Source organism: Orycteropus afer, unplaced genomic scaffold (assembly GCF_000298275.1).
Source record: "Orycteropus afer afer isolate SDZICR_OR568_19922 unplaced genomic scaffold, OryAfe1.0 scaffold00163, whole genome shotgun sequence".
NCBI lineage: Eukaryota > Metazoa > Chordata > Mammalia > Tubulidentata > Orycteropodidae > Orycteropus > Orycteropus afer.
In genome coordinates, this window is record NW_006921750.1 from 6,726,625 (window position 1) to 6,741,945 (window position 15,321).

At 38.3% G+C, this 15,321-nt stretch overlaps 1 pseudogene; it reads right to left on the reverse strand.

The window, feature by feature from the left end:
• Positions 1-5,863: 5,863 nt before the first annotated feature.
• LOC122150536 overlaps positions 5,864-15,321 on the reverse strand; it is a 35,704-nt pseudogene continuing 26,246 nt past the window's right edge.

The window sequence follows — 15,321 nt, forward strand, 5'->3', positions numbered from 1 at the left end:
TGGTTTTGTTTTTCTCTTCCTGTTCTGGAATTCCAATGACACACAAGTTATTCCTTTTAATGGTACCCCACATGAACCTTAGGCTTTCTTTATTTTCTTTTAATTTTGTTCTTCTGATTGATCTTTTTCCAAAGAAGTGTTCAGGTATTTGTCTTCAATCTCATTAATTCTGTCTTCCTTCACATCAATTCTATTCCTTTGCCCTTCCAATGTGTTATCTCTTTCTGAAAATTTAGTATTATCTTATGGATTTCTATCTGTAGATTTAGGATCATTTCTAATTTTTCATTTAATTTGTCATTTTGTTCTTGTATTTTCTTCCAAATTTCTTCTAAGGCTTTTTCTATGTCTTCTTTGGTCTGTCTCTCAATCCTTTGAAGATACATGAAGATAATTCTTTTGAATTCCTTATCATAGAGTTCCAATGTGCTTCTTCCTCAGGGATGTGTTCTGGGTCTGTATCCTGCTCCCTTTCTTCTATGATTTTATTCTGCTCCTTTGTGTGGACTGTGATGGTCTTTTGTTTCCAAGGCAATGTGGCATTGTTGTATTTAGATCTCTGTTAACTGTTTGTGAAAAGCAGCCCAGGGTGATTCAGGCTCTTCTTTGTGGTTTTTTTTATCATTGGCCCATTGGCATAGAAGGAGGTAGTGGCTTTCACTCAGTAATTGTAGTTGCAGGAGGTGTGGGTGTAGTTTTGTCTTATAGGGACTGTTGTTATCTCCCACTCAGTTAGACACAAAGTAAAATTGAATAACCATCAAAAAACTAAAAGCCCATTGATGAAAAACACACTATGTAACCACACAGGAACAGTAATCAAAGAAAAAGAAAAGTGGAAAAAAAGAAGTAAAAATAAGAAAATCTGCAATATCTCGGGATATGTCACTAGGAAAAAAAATGTAGGGAAGTAGAATAATAAATGAAGCAAAAAAAAAAATGGCAAATATGCCAAAAGAAAAACAAGGAATGAGGTCAATCAGGAGAAAAAAGGGGAAAGGAAAAAGGAAAAAACCTTAAATTTAAAGAAAAAAAGCATTTCAACCAGGCACAGGGAAAAGAAAAAATGCTGAAAACTGGGATCAGAGAGGGGAAGATTAAGAATAGTTGGTAATAAAAAGGACAAAAGTATTAATAATATTTGTTGCTTTAAAACAGATGTATACAAGCAAACTAATTACCAGAAAAAAGGGAGCATAAAAGAAATAAATAAAAATAGAGAAAAAAAAAAATCAGTGGAGGACAGGGCAGAGCACCCAGGCTCTGTCTGAGCACATGGACTGTGATGGAGTTCCTGTGGGCCCAGAAGGTAGGTGGGAGTGGGGGATAGCCACACCTCCATTCACCAAGTGGGTGTGGGGTATAAGAGTAACAAGAAGAATGTTGTACCTTTTCAGTCTTGCAGGTCCTGAGTGTCCTTTGGGTTGCTGGAAAGCAGAACGTGTTCTTAAGCCCCAGGACTCTGTGAGAGTGCTCTCTCTTTAAGAATCCAAAATAGTCAAGCCGCTTTTTAAACCTTCAAATTGGTGGTGCCCTCCGGACTGGCAAAAGTCCACAATTCAGCCCACCTTTCTTTTCACCTTCTCCGTTTGTTCCCTAGCCATCATTCACAGTCCTCCACGCAGTCCCTGGCTAGCAGGGTGATTTTTAGGTTAATTCTTAGGTTCTACCCCCACTAGGAATCTCCAAGCTGTCCATGCCATCAGGATCACTCAGTTTCACCAGACAGCATCTCCGTATATCTTGTTTTTTGGTATTTTCATGCAGATTCTCCTGCTAGTTGGAATTTAGTCCACTTCTATATCTTTCCCTTCAAGGCTCAGGGGTCCAAGGTTATCTTCTGTGTCTGTGTTAATTGTTCTCTGTTTTTGTTGTTGAAGAGGGTCTGTGCGATCTTTCTGCCTAGTTTCCATCTTGCCAGAACTCCTCTGATTTTTAGGTTAATTCTCAGGTCCTACCACCACTTGGGAATCTCCAAGCTGTCTGTGCCATCAGGATCAGTCCGGATTGCTGCCAGACCGCAGCTTCATATGTCTCCTTTTTTGGTATCTTTATGCAAATTATTCTGCTAGTTGGGGTTTAGTCCACTTCTATATCCTTTCCTTCAAGGCTCAGGGGTCCAAGATTATCTTCTGTGTCTGTGTTAATACGTTTCCCTTTTCTTTGTTGAAGAGGGTCTGTGCAGTCTTTCTGACTAGTCCGCCATCTTGCCGAAACTCTGTTCAGCTATTTTATCTTGTCATTTCTTCCATTTGCTTTAGCTAGTCTTCACTCAGGGTGCTCTGATAGCAAAATGCCTAAGGCACTTGACAGCTGACAAGAAGGCTGGCAGTTCAAACCCACTAGCCACTCCTCAGAAGGAAACTTGGGCAATCTACTTCTGTGGTGATACCACCTCAGCAACCCAAGGAGGGGTCACTATGAGTCTGGTCCTCTTGACATCACATAACAACAACAGCAACAACTTTTCACTCAAGGTCAAATTTCAGAATCTCTTCTGACATCCATTTTGGTCTTTTCTCTCTTTCTCATATTTTTAATGACCTCTTGCTTTCTTCATGGATGATGGTCTTGATGGCATCTCACAGTTCTTCTGGTTTTCAGTCATATGTGTCCAGTGCATCAAATCTATTTTTAGATGGTCTCTAAATTCAGCAGGGATATAGTCAAGGTCATATTTTGGCTTTTTTGGACTAATTTTGTCTTCAACTTCACGTTTGCCAAGTCCGGAAAAACCACACAGGTCATAAAGTGTAGCGACACAAAAGGATTAATGGTTTTATTTTTTATTTAAAAGGAAGGGGTCCAGGCAGATGCCATGCTTATTCTGCAAGAATTATCTCTGATGCATCCACTCTGCTTTATTTATGCATAAGTGTAAAATTACATCATTATTCTTGAAATTTCCCTATTACAGTCAAGTATACAATCAAATATCCTTTTACAATGCAATCACATATTTCCTTATAACTATCAAGGATTCTCTAAAAGTTAAAATTTTACTCTTTCCCATACTTGGAGGTCTTTTCCCATCCTCAAAAGTAGTGGATGGTTAGTTGTGTTAATATCTCTTACAAAAACAGCATATAATCATCATTAAAATAGGCCATTCTAAAACATAATATGATTGTTAATGTGAATGATTCTAAAGAATGGTTTCGAAGGTGTACTATTCTTTGGGCAAAACATCATTCCAAGGAAACAGTTTAGCAAACATTCTGCTGGGGAAAAGTTCTGCCCCAGGAACACAAAGTCTGAAGCCAAGCATTCATTTATTCAACCACAGGAGAGACCTTGCCTTCTCTTAAAGCAAACATTCAACCATGAGAGAGGCCTTGCCATCTCTCAAAGAAAGCATTCACCCAAGCATATCTTAACTGTAATTAGAACATGTGCCTTGTAATCATGTTCTTTTGGGGGCCTTTTTCTTGGCCTCCCTTTTTATTTTTTAAATTAAGTAAATGTACTTCAGTAGTTAAAGATTGAATTAAATATTGAATTAATCTCAGGACCTAAAGAATAATAAGTAGGAGCTCTGGTAGCTTAGTACCTAAAGGCATTTTACTGCTAACCAGAAGGCTGGTGGTTCAAACCACTCCTCAGAAGGAAGGTTGGGCAATCTACTTCTGTGGTGATACTGCCTCAGAAACCCAAGGAGTCAGGTCTGACACCACAGCACATAACAACAACAACAACATGATCAAAAACATAATTACATATGGTAAAAATGTTGGAATGCTCTTAAATGGGTTAAGACTTTTAAATTCATCAGGTATTAAATTTGCAACTTGATTTGAATCAGTCATGGGTGTATGATGATCCTTTATCCTTTGAATATCTTTATGGAATTCCTGAATTTCAAAATTAATATTTGAACTTAGCCAAACTACTAATATTCTCATTTTGATTTTTTCCCAAGTAAATTCAGTATCACCGAAATTCACAGGGTATGATGTCACACATATGTATTCCTACCAGTAATCACAATGTAATGTCTGCCTTACTCTTAACACTTGTAACTCATCTCTTAATGATAGTACTGCTTCCTTTAACATATCTACTTGAGCTTAAAATCCTGATCAATATTTTCTTGATCTACTAATGCCTTACAGTATTTCTGGCAATCTCATTTGCATATTGGGCTGTCTGAATAGAGGATTGTAGTGCAACATCAGCCACAGTCATAGTAGTTATCATTGTGGCAAGAGCAGTTATGCCTGTAATCAAAAGTCCAATAAAGGGCTTAGATCTACTAAGCCCTTGATGTACTAAGTACAGTGAATATTCTCCTGCTGAATGAAACCATCCATTTGAGATATTCATTGGTGAAGTTATATACTGTAACTCTGTTACTATTAATACATACTGATCGTTGTTGTTGTTGTTATGTGCCATCGAGTCAGCCCCGACTCATAGCAACCTCTCCTTGGGTTTCCAAGGCAGTATCACTACAGAAGTAGGATTGCCCAACCTTCCTTCAGAGGAGTGGCTGTTGGGCTTGAACCGCCAGCCTTCTGGTCAGCAGTCAAGTGCCTTAGGCACTATGCTACATACTGATCAGTTGAAGTTAAACACTGAGTTATCAAACAGTTATTACAAGTCACATTCCAATAATAGTATCTTAAAGTATCATTGTTGTTATTGCTATGTGCTGTCTAGTCGGACCCAACTCATAGCGACTCCTCCTTGAGTTTCCGAGACAGTATTATTATGGAAGTAAATTGCCCCATCTTCCTTCTGAGGAGTGGCTGATGGGTTTGAACCGTCAGCCTTCTGGTTAGCAGTCAAGTGCCTTAGGCATTAGTTTTAAACAAATATTTAAACAACTCATGTCAGTATTTTTAGTACAAATATTATATCTATGTGCTAGCACAAGGGTGTTCAGGTGTCAAACACATGCTTGAATATTGATGTGATCTGCATGCATTTCTTGCCCAGCAGTATCACTTCTGATATAGGCAGAATGATTCACTGAGCCCATTGCTGCAAATACTCTCCAAAGTCCTGATTGCATAGGTCCTTCTGGAACCTGTAAGATATTTTCAGGAAGTCCTCCAGGAAATGCATCTGGTGTCTAAGTAAAATCTGGAATATAGTTAAAGATAGTTACCCCAGTCTGAAAGGTGTTGTGGATCCCAATGTCACTTGGGATTAGTGTTTAATGATAAATTTACTTTTCTGGAAAATCGTAGATGACATCTAAACCAAGGTGGATAGCCTTCTCAATACTTGGAAATATTAGGACATTATGACACGAGGGGTTTAACCTGAAGTTGATTATTTAAATTAATGCCTGCATTATTGTCATTTGTAGAAAATTTTTATATTCTCCAATAAGCACGTTTGTTAGAATGTTCTACATCTTGTAGTGATGTGTATCAATCTAAAGGTGATATAACCTCAAGCAAGTTTCTAAGTACATCAAAACTATCATTTCTGGACACCCAGCACATTTTTGGTATTAACTTTAGGCACAGTAAGAGACTATAATTATTTCAAGTAAAACAAATCGATATTTTTGTAGTAAGAACTGTATAATTCACTAAATTTCTCCTTTTAATAATTTTCCTATGGATTCTCCACACTTTCCTCCAAGCCACTGGGTGCCATTAATAAAAACAGGGATATCAGGATCATAATATGTAGCAGGTCGCACCTAAGGTGGATGAAACCAATATTTCCAATGAGTTTCAGTTGCTACAGGAGCAATTTGAATTGACAATAATGTTACCATAGCTAAAAATATTATTTCTGGGGTCTGAGGCTGGTTTATACTTTGAACCATATTTGGAGCTTTATGAGATAAGGCTTTAATCTGTTTCCAAGTTGGTCACATCACTTCTCTGGTCTGATGACTCAATAGTCATCTCCTCCGACGATCCTGTAGTGACAGCTGTTGAAATCGGCATTGGATATAATCCATCAAGTTGGACGAGTCTTTCCGGTACCCATATTGGCTTGTCATTGTTTTCTGGAAAGACACAAGCATATCCTCATCCCCACGTTAATAGTGGATCTGGTCCCTTCCATTGACCTGTCATTACATCCTTCCACTGAACTCTGACTGAGATGATGTCTCGTTTTACTTTTAAAAAATATCTATCAGCAGCAGATTGCTCATCAGTATCACAGTTCAAAAATTTTAAAGTATATAAGATATTTTTTAATCTTTTCATAGGCTGTTCCAATATTCCTCTGTTACTCACCCTTTTTGTTTTTCTAAATAAAGTTTTACAGGTTGATGTTTTCTTTCTACTATTCTTTGGTCTTGAGGATTGTAAGGAATGCCAGTAGAAAGGTTGATAGAATAAAAGGAACAAAGGTGTAAAAAAAGTTACTTGTGTAAGCCAGAGCATTGTCTGAGTTTAACTTTTTAGGAGGTCCACAAAAAGCAACCTGTTTACTGCCCCACCTTTTAAGGCTGAAGCCATAGTGAACCCAGAATATGTGTCTACTGTAACATGTACAAAAGACTGTTTTCCAAAAGAATGTACATGGGTGACATCCATTTGCCAAACACTGTTGGGTAGAAGCCCACAAGAGTTTAAGCCATAATGTGGTACAGGGAGTTGCACATTGCAAGAAGAGCAGTTGGCCCATAGGTGGTAGCAGCTCTTTAGTACTTGTTTAGCTTATTCTCTAGTAAGTTGGAATTGCTTACATAAGCTAACACTATTTTGATGAAAAGAAGCATGTGATTGGATAGCTTCCTGTACAGGGAGACAGAGTTGTTCATATGCTGGTTTATTTCCTTGAGTGAGTGGGCCCACCAAGGAGGTATGTGCTCTCATGTGTGTAATGAAAAACAGATGAAAATGCTCCCACACTGTCTTCTGTAAAGTAAAAAAAAAAAAAAAAAGAGAGTTAACAATTCTTCATTAGATATATGTTTAATTTTGCCAGTTTCAATACGAGTGAGTAAATGAACCACATACTGGCTGTCACTCACAATATTGAGTGGTTGGCATGAGAAATCCTGAAAAACAAATAAAACAGCATAAGCCTCTGCTTTTTTTGCTTCCTTGTCAGCCCTAATAGCCTGTTTACAATCTTTGTTGGTATTGTCATAAGCCAATTGTTTATGATAGATATTGTTGTTGTTGTTGTTGTTATGTGCCGTCGAGTCGCCCCCGACTCATAGCAACCCCTCCTTGGGTTTCCGAGGCAGTATCACTACGGAAGTAGGATTGTCCAATCTTCCTTCCGAGGAGTGGCTGGTGGGTTTGAACCGCCAGCCTTCTGGTTAGCAGTCAAGGGCCTTAGCCACTATGCTACCAGAGCTCCTATGATATTAGCGGCTGTATTATCACTAAAACTTCAATACATTGCTACACTTACCCTATCCACAAATTGTTCAAAGGGTTCTTTCTGTAGGCCCTGGTATAATTTTAGTAAAACTAGAATTATCAGCTCCTTTTGCCGGTAACTTAGTCCATGCCTGAGAGGCTGTGGCTGATATCTGTTGATATGCTTGTAAGGGATAGGTTAATTGAGTTGAGGTGTCTAAAAACTGTCCGGTACCAGAAAGCATTTCAAAACTAATGGAAACATTATGTTGCTGATTTCTCATACTTTCTTCTGTACAAAAAATCATGAAAATACATTTTCCACATCAAATAATCTCCTTCTTCTGACGCAGTTTTAGCTAGCATATACGAATCATATGGACACAAAACTTCTTGAGCAATGATTTCTATTAAGGTTTTTACAAACGGTGTTGTTGGCCCATAGGTGGTAGCAGCTTGTTTCAAATCTTTAAGCGTTAAAAAAAAAAATGTTTTATTTCCTTTCATTGGTTGATTAGCCTGCTGATCTATGTATTCTGTTAAGGGAAAAACATGTTTTAATTCTAATGGAATATCCTCATCTATGTTTCTCGCCTTTTGCACCATAGCTTGTATAGGTGATAAAGGAGGCACGGTGGATGATAAACAGTTAACTTACTTTCCTGAGGGAGGAAAAGGATCAAAAGGCAGAGGAGAGCAAGTGCTGGCAGGCATGGTTGCAGCAGAAATAGTCTGATTTAAAATCGGATTTAAAAAAGGTTTTGCCTGACTTAAAAATGGATTTAAGGAAGGATATAACGTCTCTTCCTTAACTTCTGAGGTTTCTGTTTCTAACTTCTGTTTAACTATTTCTTCTTGTAATTTTAACTCTTTTAATTTTGAATCTGTAACTACATTTTCCTCCTTCCCTGCTTTAGGATCTATGTCCACACTTATTCCCTTATCTAATTCTAAGCATAGTTTTAAAATAGTCCAAATAGAAAATACATGCTCGGGAAAATTCTCCGACCCATGTTCTCTCAAATGCTTGTTCATTTGTTGACTGGTGGTTTCCCAAACTGTTAAATCAGTGGTTCCTTCCTGAGGAAACCAAGGACAACAGTGATCTACACATTGCAAAAATTCCTCTAACTCTTGTACAGACACTGAAAAACCTCTAGCTTGAACTAATATTTTAAAAACAGAAATATACCAATCTCTTTCATGAGATGCTGAATTCCCCATGTCAGCCTGGCTTAAAGAAGATTTTATTTAATTCACCCACACTCACCCTTTTTTCTCTTATGGAGCTCCGCTTTCCTTCAAGTGGGGTGTCCTCTTGAGGCCTGCTGCCGCTCCACTCCGGGTCCCTGTTCGGGCACCAATTGCCACATCCAGCAAAACCACACAAGTCAAGAAAGAAAGTGACACAAAAGGATTAATGGTTTTCTTTTTTATTTAAAAGGAAGGGGGGCCAGGCAGATGCCCTCCTTGTTCTGCAAGAGAGACCCCTGATGCATCCTTTCTGTTTTATTTACACATAAGTGTAAAATTACATCATTATTCTTAGAATTTCCCTATTACAGTCAAGTATACAATCAAATATTCTTTTACAATACAATCACGTATTTCCTTATAACTATCAAGTATTCTCTAAAAGTTAAAATTTTACTCTTTCCCGTAATTGGAGGTCTTTTCCCATGCTCAAAAGTAATGGATGGTTAGTTTGGTTAATATCTCTTACAAAACAGCAAACAGTCACTAAAATGTGCCATTCTAAAACATAATATGATTGTTAAGGTGCATGATTCTAAAGAATGGTTTCTAACATGTACTATTCTTTGGGCAAGACGTTATTCCAGAGACAGGTTAGCAAACATTCTGCTGGGGAAACGTTCTGCCCCAGGAACACAAAGCTCTGAAGCCAAGTATTCATTCATTCAACCGCAGGAGAGGCCTTGCCATCTCTCAAAGCAAGCATTCACCCATGCATCTCTTAACTGTAATTAGAACTTGTGCCTTGCATTCATGTTCTTTTGGGGGTCTTTTTCTTGGTCTTCAGCATGTTCAGTGCATCAAATCTATTCTTTAGATGGTCTCTAAATTCATGAGGGATATATTCAAGGTCATATTTTGGCTTTTGTGGACTTCATTGTCTTTAACTTCAAATTGAACTTGCATATGAGCAATTGCTTGTCTGGTCCACAATCAACTCTTGGCTTTGTTTTGGCTAAATATATTGAGTTTTTCCTTCTCCTCTTGCCACAGATGTAGTCAATTTGATTCCTGTGTACTCTGTCTGGTGAAGTCCACATTTATAGCTGCTTTTTGTGTTGTTGAAAAAAGGTATTCGCAATGAATAAGTCCTTGATCTGGCAAAATTCTATCATGCAATCTCCAGCGTTATTTCTATCACCAAGGCCAAATTTTCCAACTACTGATGATTCTTTTTTGTTTCCGACTTTTGCATTCTAATCACCAGTGATAAGAAACACATTGTGATTCCATTTGTGGTCAATTTCAGACTGTAGAACTTGATAAAAATTTCAAGTTCCTCATGTTTGGCTTTGGTGGTTGGTGCACAAATTTGAGTAAAATTATTAATGGGTCTTCCTTGTGAAAATGTATAAGAAATGAAGAGGAATATTAAAATCATGGCAGGAATTAGAAGCTGAGGCCAGAATGGTTCACAGACTTGTGAGTAGTAGACAAAAACATTAAAAGGTAACAATTTCGAATCTGTTGTAAATTTAGAAAAATAATTTCAACCACATAGGGTTCTGAAAATCATATTAATGACATAATCTCTCAGTAATGAAGGGTGCGTTGTTCTATAAATAATGATGAGATTTACTCTACCCAATAGCCTGGGAATGTGGAAAGGAAGGTATCTGACAACATAGGACTCTAGGTGGAAACAGATTCAAATATAGAAACTAAGTTTCTTAGCTTACTACTGTTACTATAACCGAAATAGCACAGGATGTGCCTTTAAAGAAAATACATATATATTTTTTAACAGTTCGGAGGCTAAAATTCTAAATCAGGATTTGTAATTATATTTAAAAGCCTTTTACATGGATCCACAATCAACACCTATGGAAGCAGCAGTCATTAAATCAGAAGACATATTGCACTGGGCTGCAAAAGACTTGCTTAAAGTGTTAAAGAGCAAAGATGTCTCTTTGAAAACTAAGATGTGCCTTACACAAGCCATGGTATTTTTAATAGCTTCATATGTTTATGAAAGCCTCACAATGAATAAAGAAGACCAAGAAGAACTGATGCTTTTGAATTATGGTGTTGGCAAGCAATATCAAAAATACCATGGACTGCTAGGAGAATGAACAAATCTGTCTTGTAAGAAGTACAGCTAGAATGTTCCTTAGAAGTGAGAATGGCCAGACTTTGGCTCATGTACATTGGTCATGTAGTCAGAAAGAACCAGTCCTGGAGAAGGAAATCATGTGTGGTAAAGGAAAAGAGTATTAAAACAGGGGAAGACCCTCAGTGAGATGGATTGGCACAGTGGGTACAATGATAAGCTCAAGTATAGCAAAGATTGTAAGGATGGTGCAGGGCTGGGCAATGTTTTGTTCTATAAATTGGACTAACTATGAGTTGGAGCTGACTTAATGACACATAACAACAATAAGATTTAAGGAAAATAAATACAAAGCTCATATAAGGAAAATATGTTCAAATGCAGAAATATTATTTGATTTAACAAGTAGACATACACATGTAAAAGTATGAATTTGGATGATCAAGAACCAAAGGAATTAAAGGATGAAGTTGAAACTGCACTGAAATAATTAGTAAAGAACAAATCTCCAGAAATTGACAGAATACCCACTGAGATGTTTCAACTAATGGGTGCCACATTGAAGGCCCTCACTTGTCTATGCCAAGAAATGTGGAAGACAGCTACCTGGCCAACTGTCTGGAAGAGGTTCATATCTGTACCCATTCCAAAGAAAGGTGATCTAACAGAATGTGGAAATTATTGAACAATGTCATTATCACACGTAAGTAAAATCTTGCTGGACATAATTCAAAAGTAGTTGCAGCAGTATGTTCACAAAAAACTTCCAGCTGAATCCAAGCTGGATTCAAAAGAGGACATGGAATGAGGGATATCATTGCTGATGTCAGATCTTGGCTGATAACAAAAAAATACCAGAAAGATGCTTATTTTTGTTTTATTGACTATGCAAAAGCATTCAGTTGTGTGGATCATAATAAATTATGGCTAACATTGAAAAGAATGGGAATTTCAGAACATTTAATTGTACTCATGAGGAGCTTGCATATAGACTAGGAGGCTGCCATTTGAAAAAACAAGGGAATGCTACATGGTTTAAAATCAGGAACAGAGTGTGTCATGGTTGTATCCTTTCACTGTCCTTAATCTATATGTTGAGCAAATAATCCAAGAAGCTGGACTACATGAAGAAGAGTGTGGAATCAGAATTGGAGGAAGAATCATTAACAACCTGCAGTACACAGACAACACAACTTTACTTGCTGAAAGTGAAGATGACTTTAAGCACTTACTGATGAATATTAAAGACTACAGTCTGCGGTATGGATTATAGCTCAACATAAAGAAAATGAAAATCCTCACAACTTGACCAATAAGCAGCATCACAATAAATGGAGAGAATATTGAAGTTGTCAGAGATTCCATATTACTTGGTTCCACAATCAACACCAATGGAAGCAACAGTCAAGAAATCAGACAACATATTGCATTGGGCAAATCTGTTGCAAAAGACCTCTTTAAAGTACCGAAGGGCAAAGATATCTCCTTGAAGACTAAGATGTGCCTAACCCAAGCCACGGTGTTTGTTTTAAATTGCCTCATATGCATGTGATAGCTGGACAATGAATAAGGAAGAACAAGTGATGGTGCTTTTGAGTTGTGGTGTTGGAAAAGAATACTGAAAGTACCGTGGACTACCAGAACAACTAACAAGTCTTCTTGGAAGTTTAGCCAGATTGTTCTTTGGAAGTGAAAATGACCAGACTTAGTCTCATCTACTTTGATCATATTGTCAGAAGGGACCATTCCCAGGAAAAGGATATCATGCTTGGTAAAGTAGAGGGTCAACAAAAATGTGGAAGACCCTCAATGAGATGGATTGACCCCTGGCTGCAACAATGGGTTTAAGTATAGCAAGGATTGTGGGGCTGGCACAAGACTAGGTAATGTTTCCTTCTGTTGTAAATGGGGTTGCTATGAGTCGGACCCAACTCAGTGGCACCTAACAATAAAAACAACCTCATTCCAGGAGTCCCTGGGTAGCACAAATGGTTAAATACTTAGCTACCAGTCAAAGAGTAGTGGTTCATATCTATTAAGAGGCTCCTCAGAAAACAGGCCCAATGATTTCCTTTTGTAAGTTCACAGCCCTTAAATCCCAAATAAAGCAATTCTACCCTGAATGCAAGGAGTTGTTGTTATGGTTACCTGGTGCCAGGCTCTGGAGGCTGGGTGAAAGCCCCTCAGCCTTGGGCTTCAGCTCTGCCTCCTGTTCCTATCCCACTGGAACTAGAGGCTTTTCTTCACTCATACAGCTGCTGGCTGCTGAGACTGATAAGCCCAAGGTTGACAAGTAAAAAGGCACAGTCCCGATGTTACCAAAACCACACAGCAGGCAATTAATTCAAGTCCGTTGAAAGTCCCAAGGTCAGCAAAGCATGGCAGGTTGCTGAACTACATGGCTATATGTAGGTTTCAAGTATGCCATAATCTAGAGACCATTCCCAAAGCTGTTTCTTATATACAGGGAGCAGACCACATACCCAAAGGCAGCTACTTAGCTGCTCACAGTACAATAACTGAAACCAAAAACAACCTCATACAATACACAAAAAAATAAATTTCATATGCATTATAGACCTGAATGGTGCTATTCCACCAATATATTTATATAATCTTAACTCTTTGTCCTTGTCTGTGGGATGTGAGGTCTCATGGGAGACCTCAGGGCTCTATCCTTACCACTCCTTTTCTGCCCCACTCACTCATGCCCTCTAGAGGAGTTAGGAGAGAGAGGCCTTTGTCATTGTCACCTCTAATGGAAAATGGATCAAGAAATAGTCATGTCCTCTCTCCCCATTCTTTTCAGGTGGTCTAGAGTTCCTGACAAAGTTGGCTTCAATACTGCTCAGTCTACCTTCTCAGCTATCTCCTCAGCCTTGGTCTTCTAGCTTCTGAGACAGATCCAACATAGGCCTAGGGGTCTGGATCCCTAGAAGGATATATTGGTTTGAGAGGTCTAAGCCAGGATCAATGAATATAATGGGGCAAGATTGCCTGGAATATGACTGGGATCCTGGCAGTGAAAGCTGGGGCTGTTAGAATCTTATTTTAAGTGTTTGGGACTCAAGTAGAGAATTCAAGGGACCAATATAACTAGATCACAGAACAGGCTGTCTGGCAGTGAGAACAAAGGAAAGGGACTGGGACCAAGATACCTAGATCATTAGAAAAGGGAGAAGGGGTATCAGGAAGAGAAACGAGGGATGGGGGAACTCAGAAGCCTGGGTTCTGGAATAGCAACAAGTTAGAATTCCAGGATTCCTGTCCACCCCTTCTTCCCTCTCTTAGGCAGAGGAATGTCAAGGAGTGAACTAGAAAAGGGATCAAAACATGGGTTTAGACCCTAAGTAGCCACATGGATACATTCAGAGCCAGATAGACACAGGAATGGTGGAGGAGAGAGCAATGTGGTATTGCATTGGCCCTGGAGCTGGGAGGGGCCCAGAGCTGGGGAGGGGTTAATGTGAGTAGGTTCCTGGGATGCAGGACTGTGGTCCTTTGCAGTGGCCCCAGACACAGTGTGTATTACCACAGCCCTCCTTTTTCTTCTCATTCCTCTTGCCAAATGCTCGAGGAGTCTCATAAATATAGCAGCATTTTAATGAGTGTTGGTTTTGACTCATAATAACCCTATGTACAACAGAATGAAGCACTAGTCCTGCATTATCCTCACAATCATTGATTGCAATGTCCTGCTCCAGGGACTGGTCCTTCTGATGATATAACCAAAGTATGAGAGATGAAGTATGGCCATTTTCACTAATAAAGAGAATTTTGGTTCTTCCTCTAAGACACGTTTGTCCATTCTTCTCATTGTCCATGGTACATTCACTGTCTAGCTTTTAGATGCACATGAAGCTATTAAAAATATCATGGTTTGGGTCAGGCGCATCTTAGTTTTCAAAGTGATCTCTTTGCTCTTAAACACTTTAAAGAGGTCTTGTGCAACAGATTTGCCCAAGGCAATACGTCATTTGATTTCTTAAATGCTACTTCCCTAGGCGTTGATTGTGGATCCAAGTAGAACGAAGTCCTTGACAACTGTATATAAACTTTTGCCTTTTTATCCTGATGTTGCTTATTGGTCCAGTTGTAAAATGTCTACAATAGGCAAAACTATAGAAACACAAAAGATTAGTGGTGACCTAGGGTGAATGGAGAATGTGGTGGGGGGAAGGAGAGAAAGATTGGTGGCGGAGTTGAAAATTTTTGATATAGATACAAAGATGCTTTTTGAAGTGATAAAAAAAAATGTTCTGATTAGATTATGGTGATGGGAGAACAAGTCTATAATATATTAAAAAACTATTTTTAAAAACTGTTTTAAAACTTTAAATGAGTGAAATTTATGTTATATAAATTATAAGTCAATGAAATGTTAAATTTTTAAAATTAAAATCTTTTGGGAAATTTGTTACATAAAATATATGTATATATATATACACTTGTGTGTGTGTGTGTGAATATATACATATATACTCATTAACAACTCTTGCTTATATGAAACTGGATATGATAATCAACAATGGTCTTTTTTTTTTAATTTATTTATTGTGATTTGGGTGAATATTTACAGAGCAAAGTCACTTTCCATACAGCAGTTCACATATACTTTGTCACATGTCATTGACCACAGTTTACCACAATGCAACAGCTCCCCTCCCACTTCCTTCCCATAGTTACCTCTTCCTAGTGTCCATCCCTCCATACTCTCCTGCCCCCTGAGCT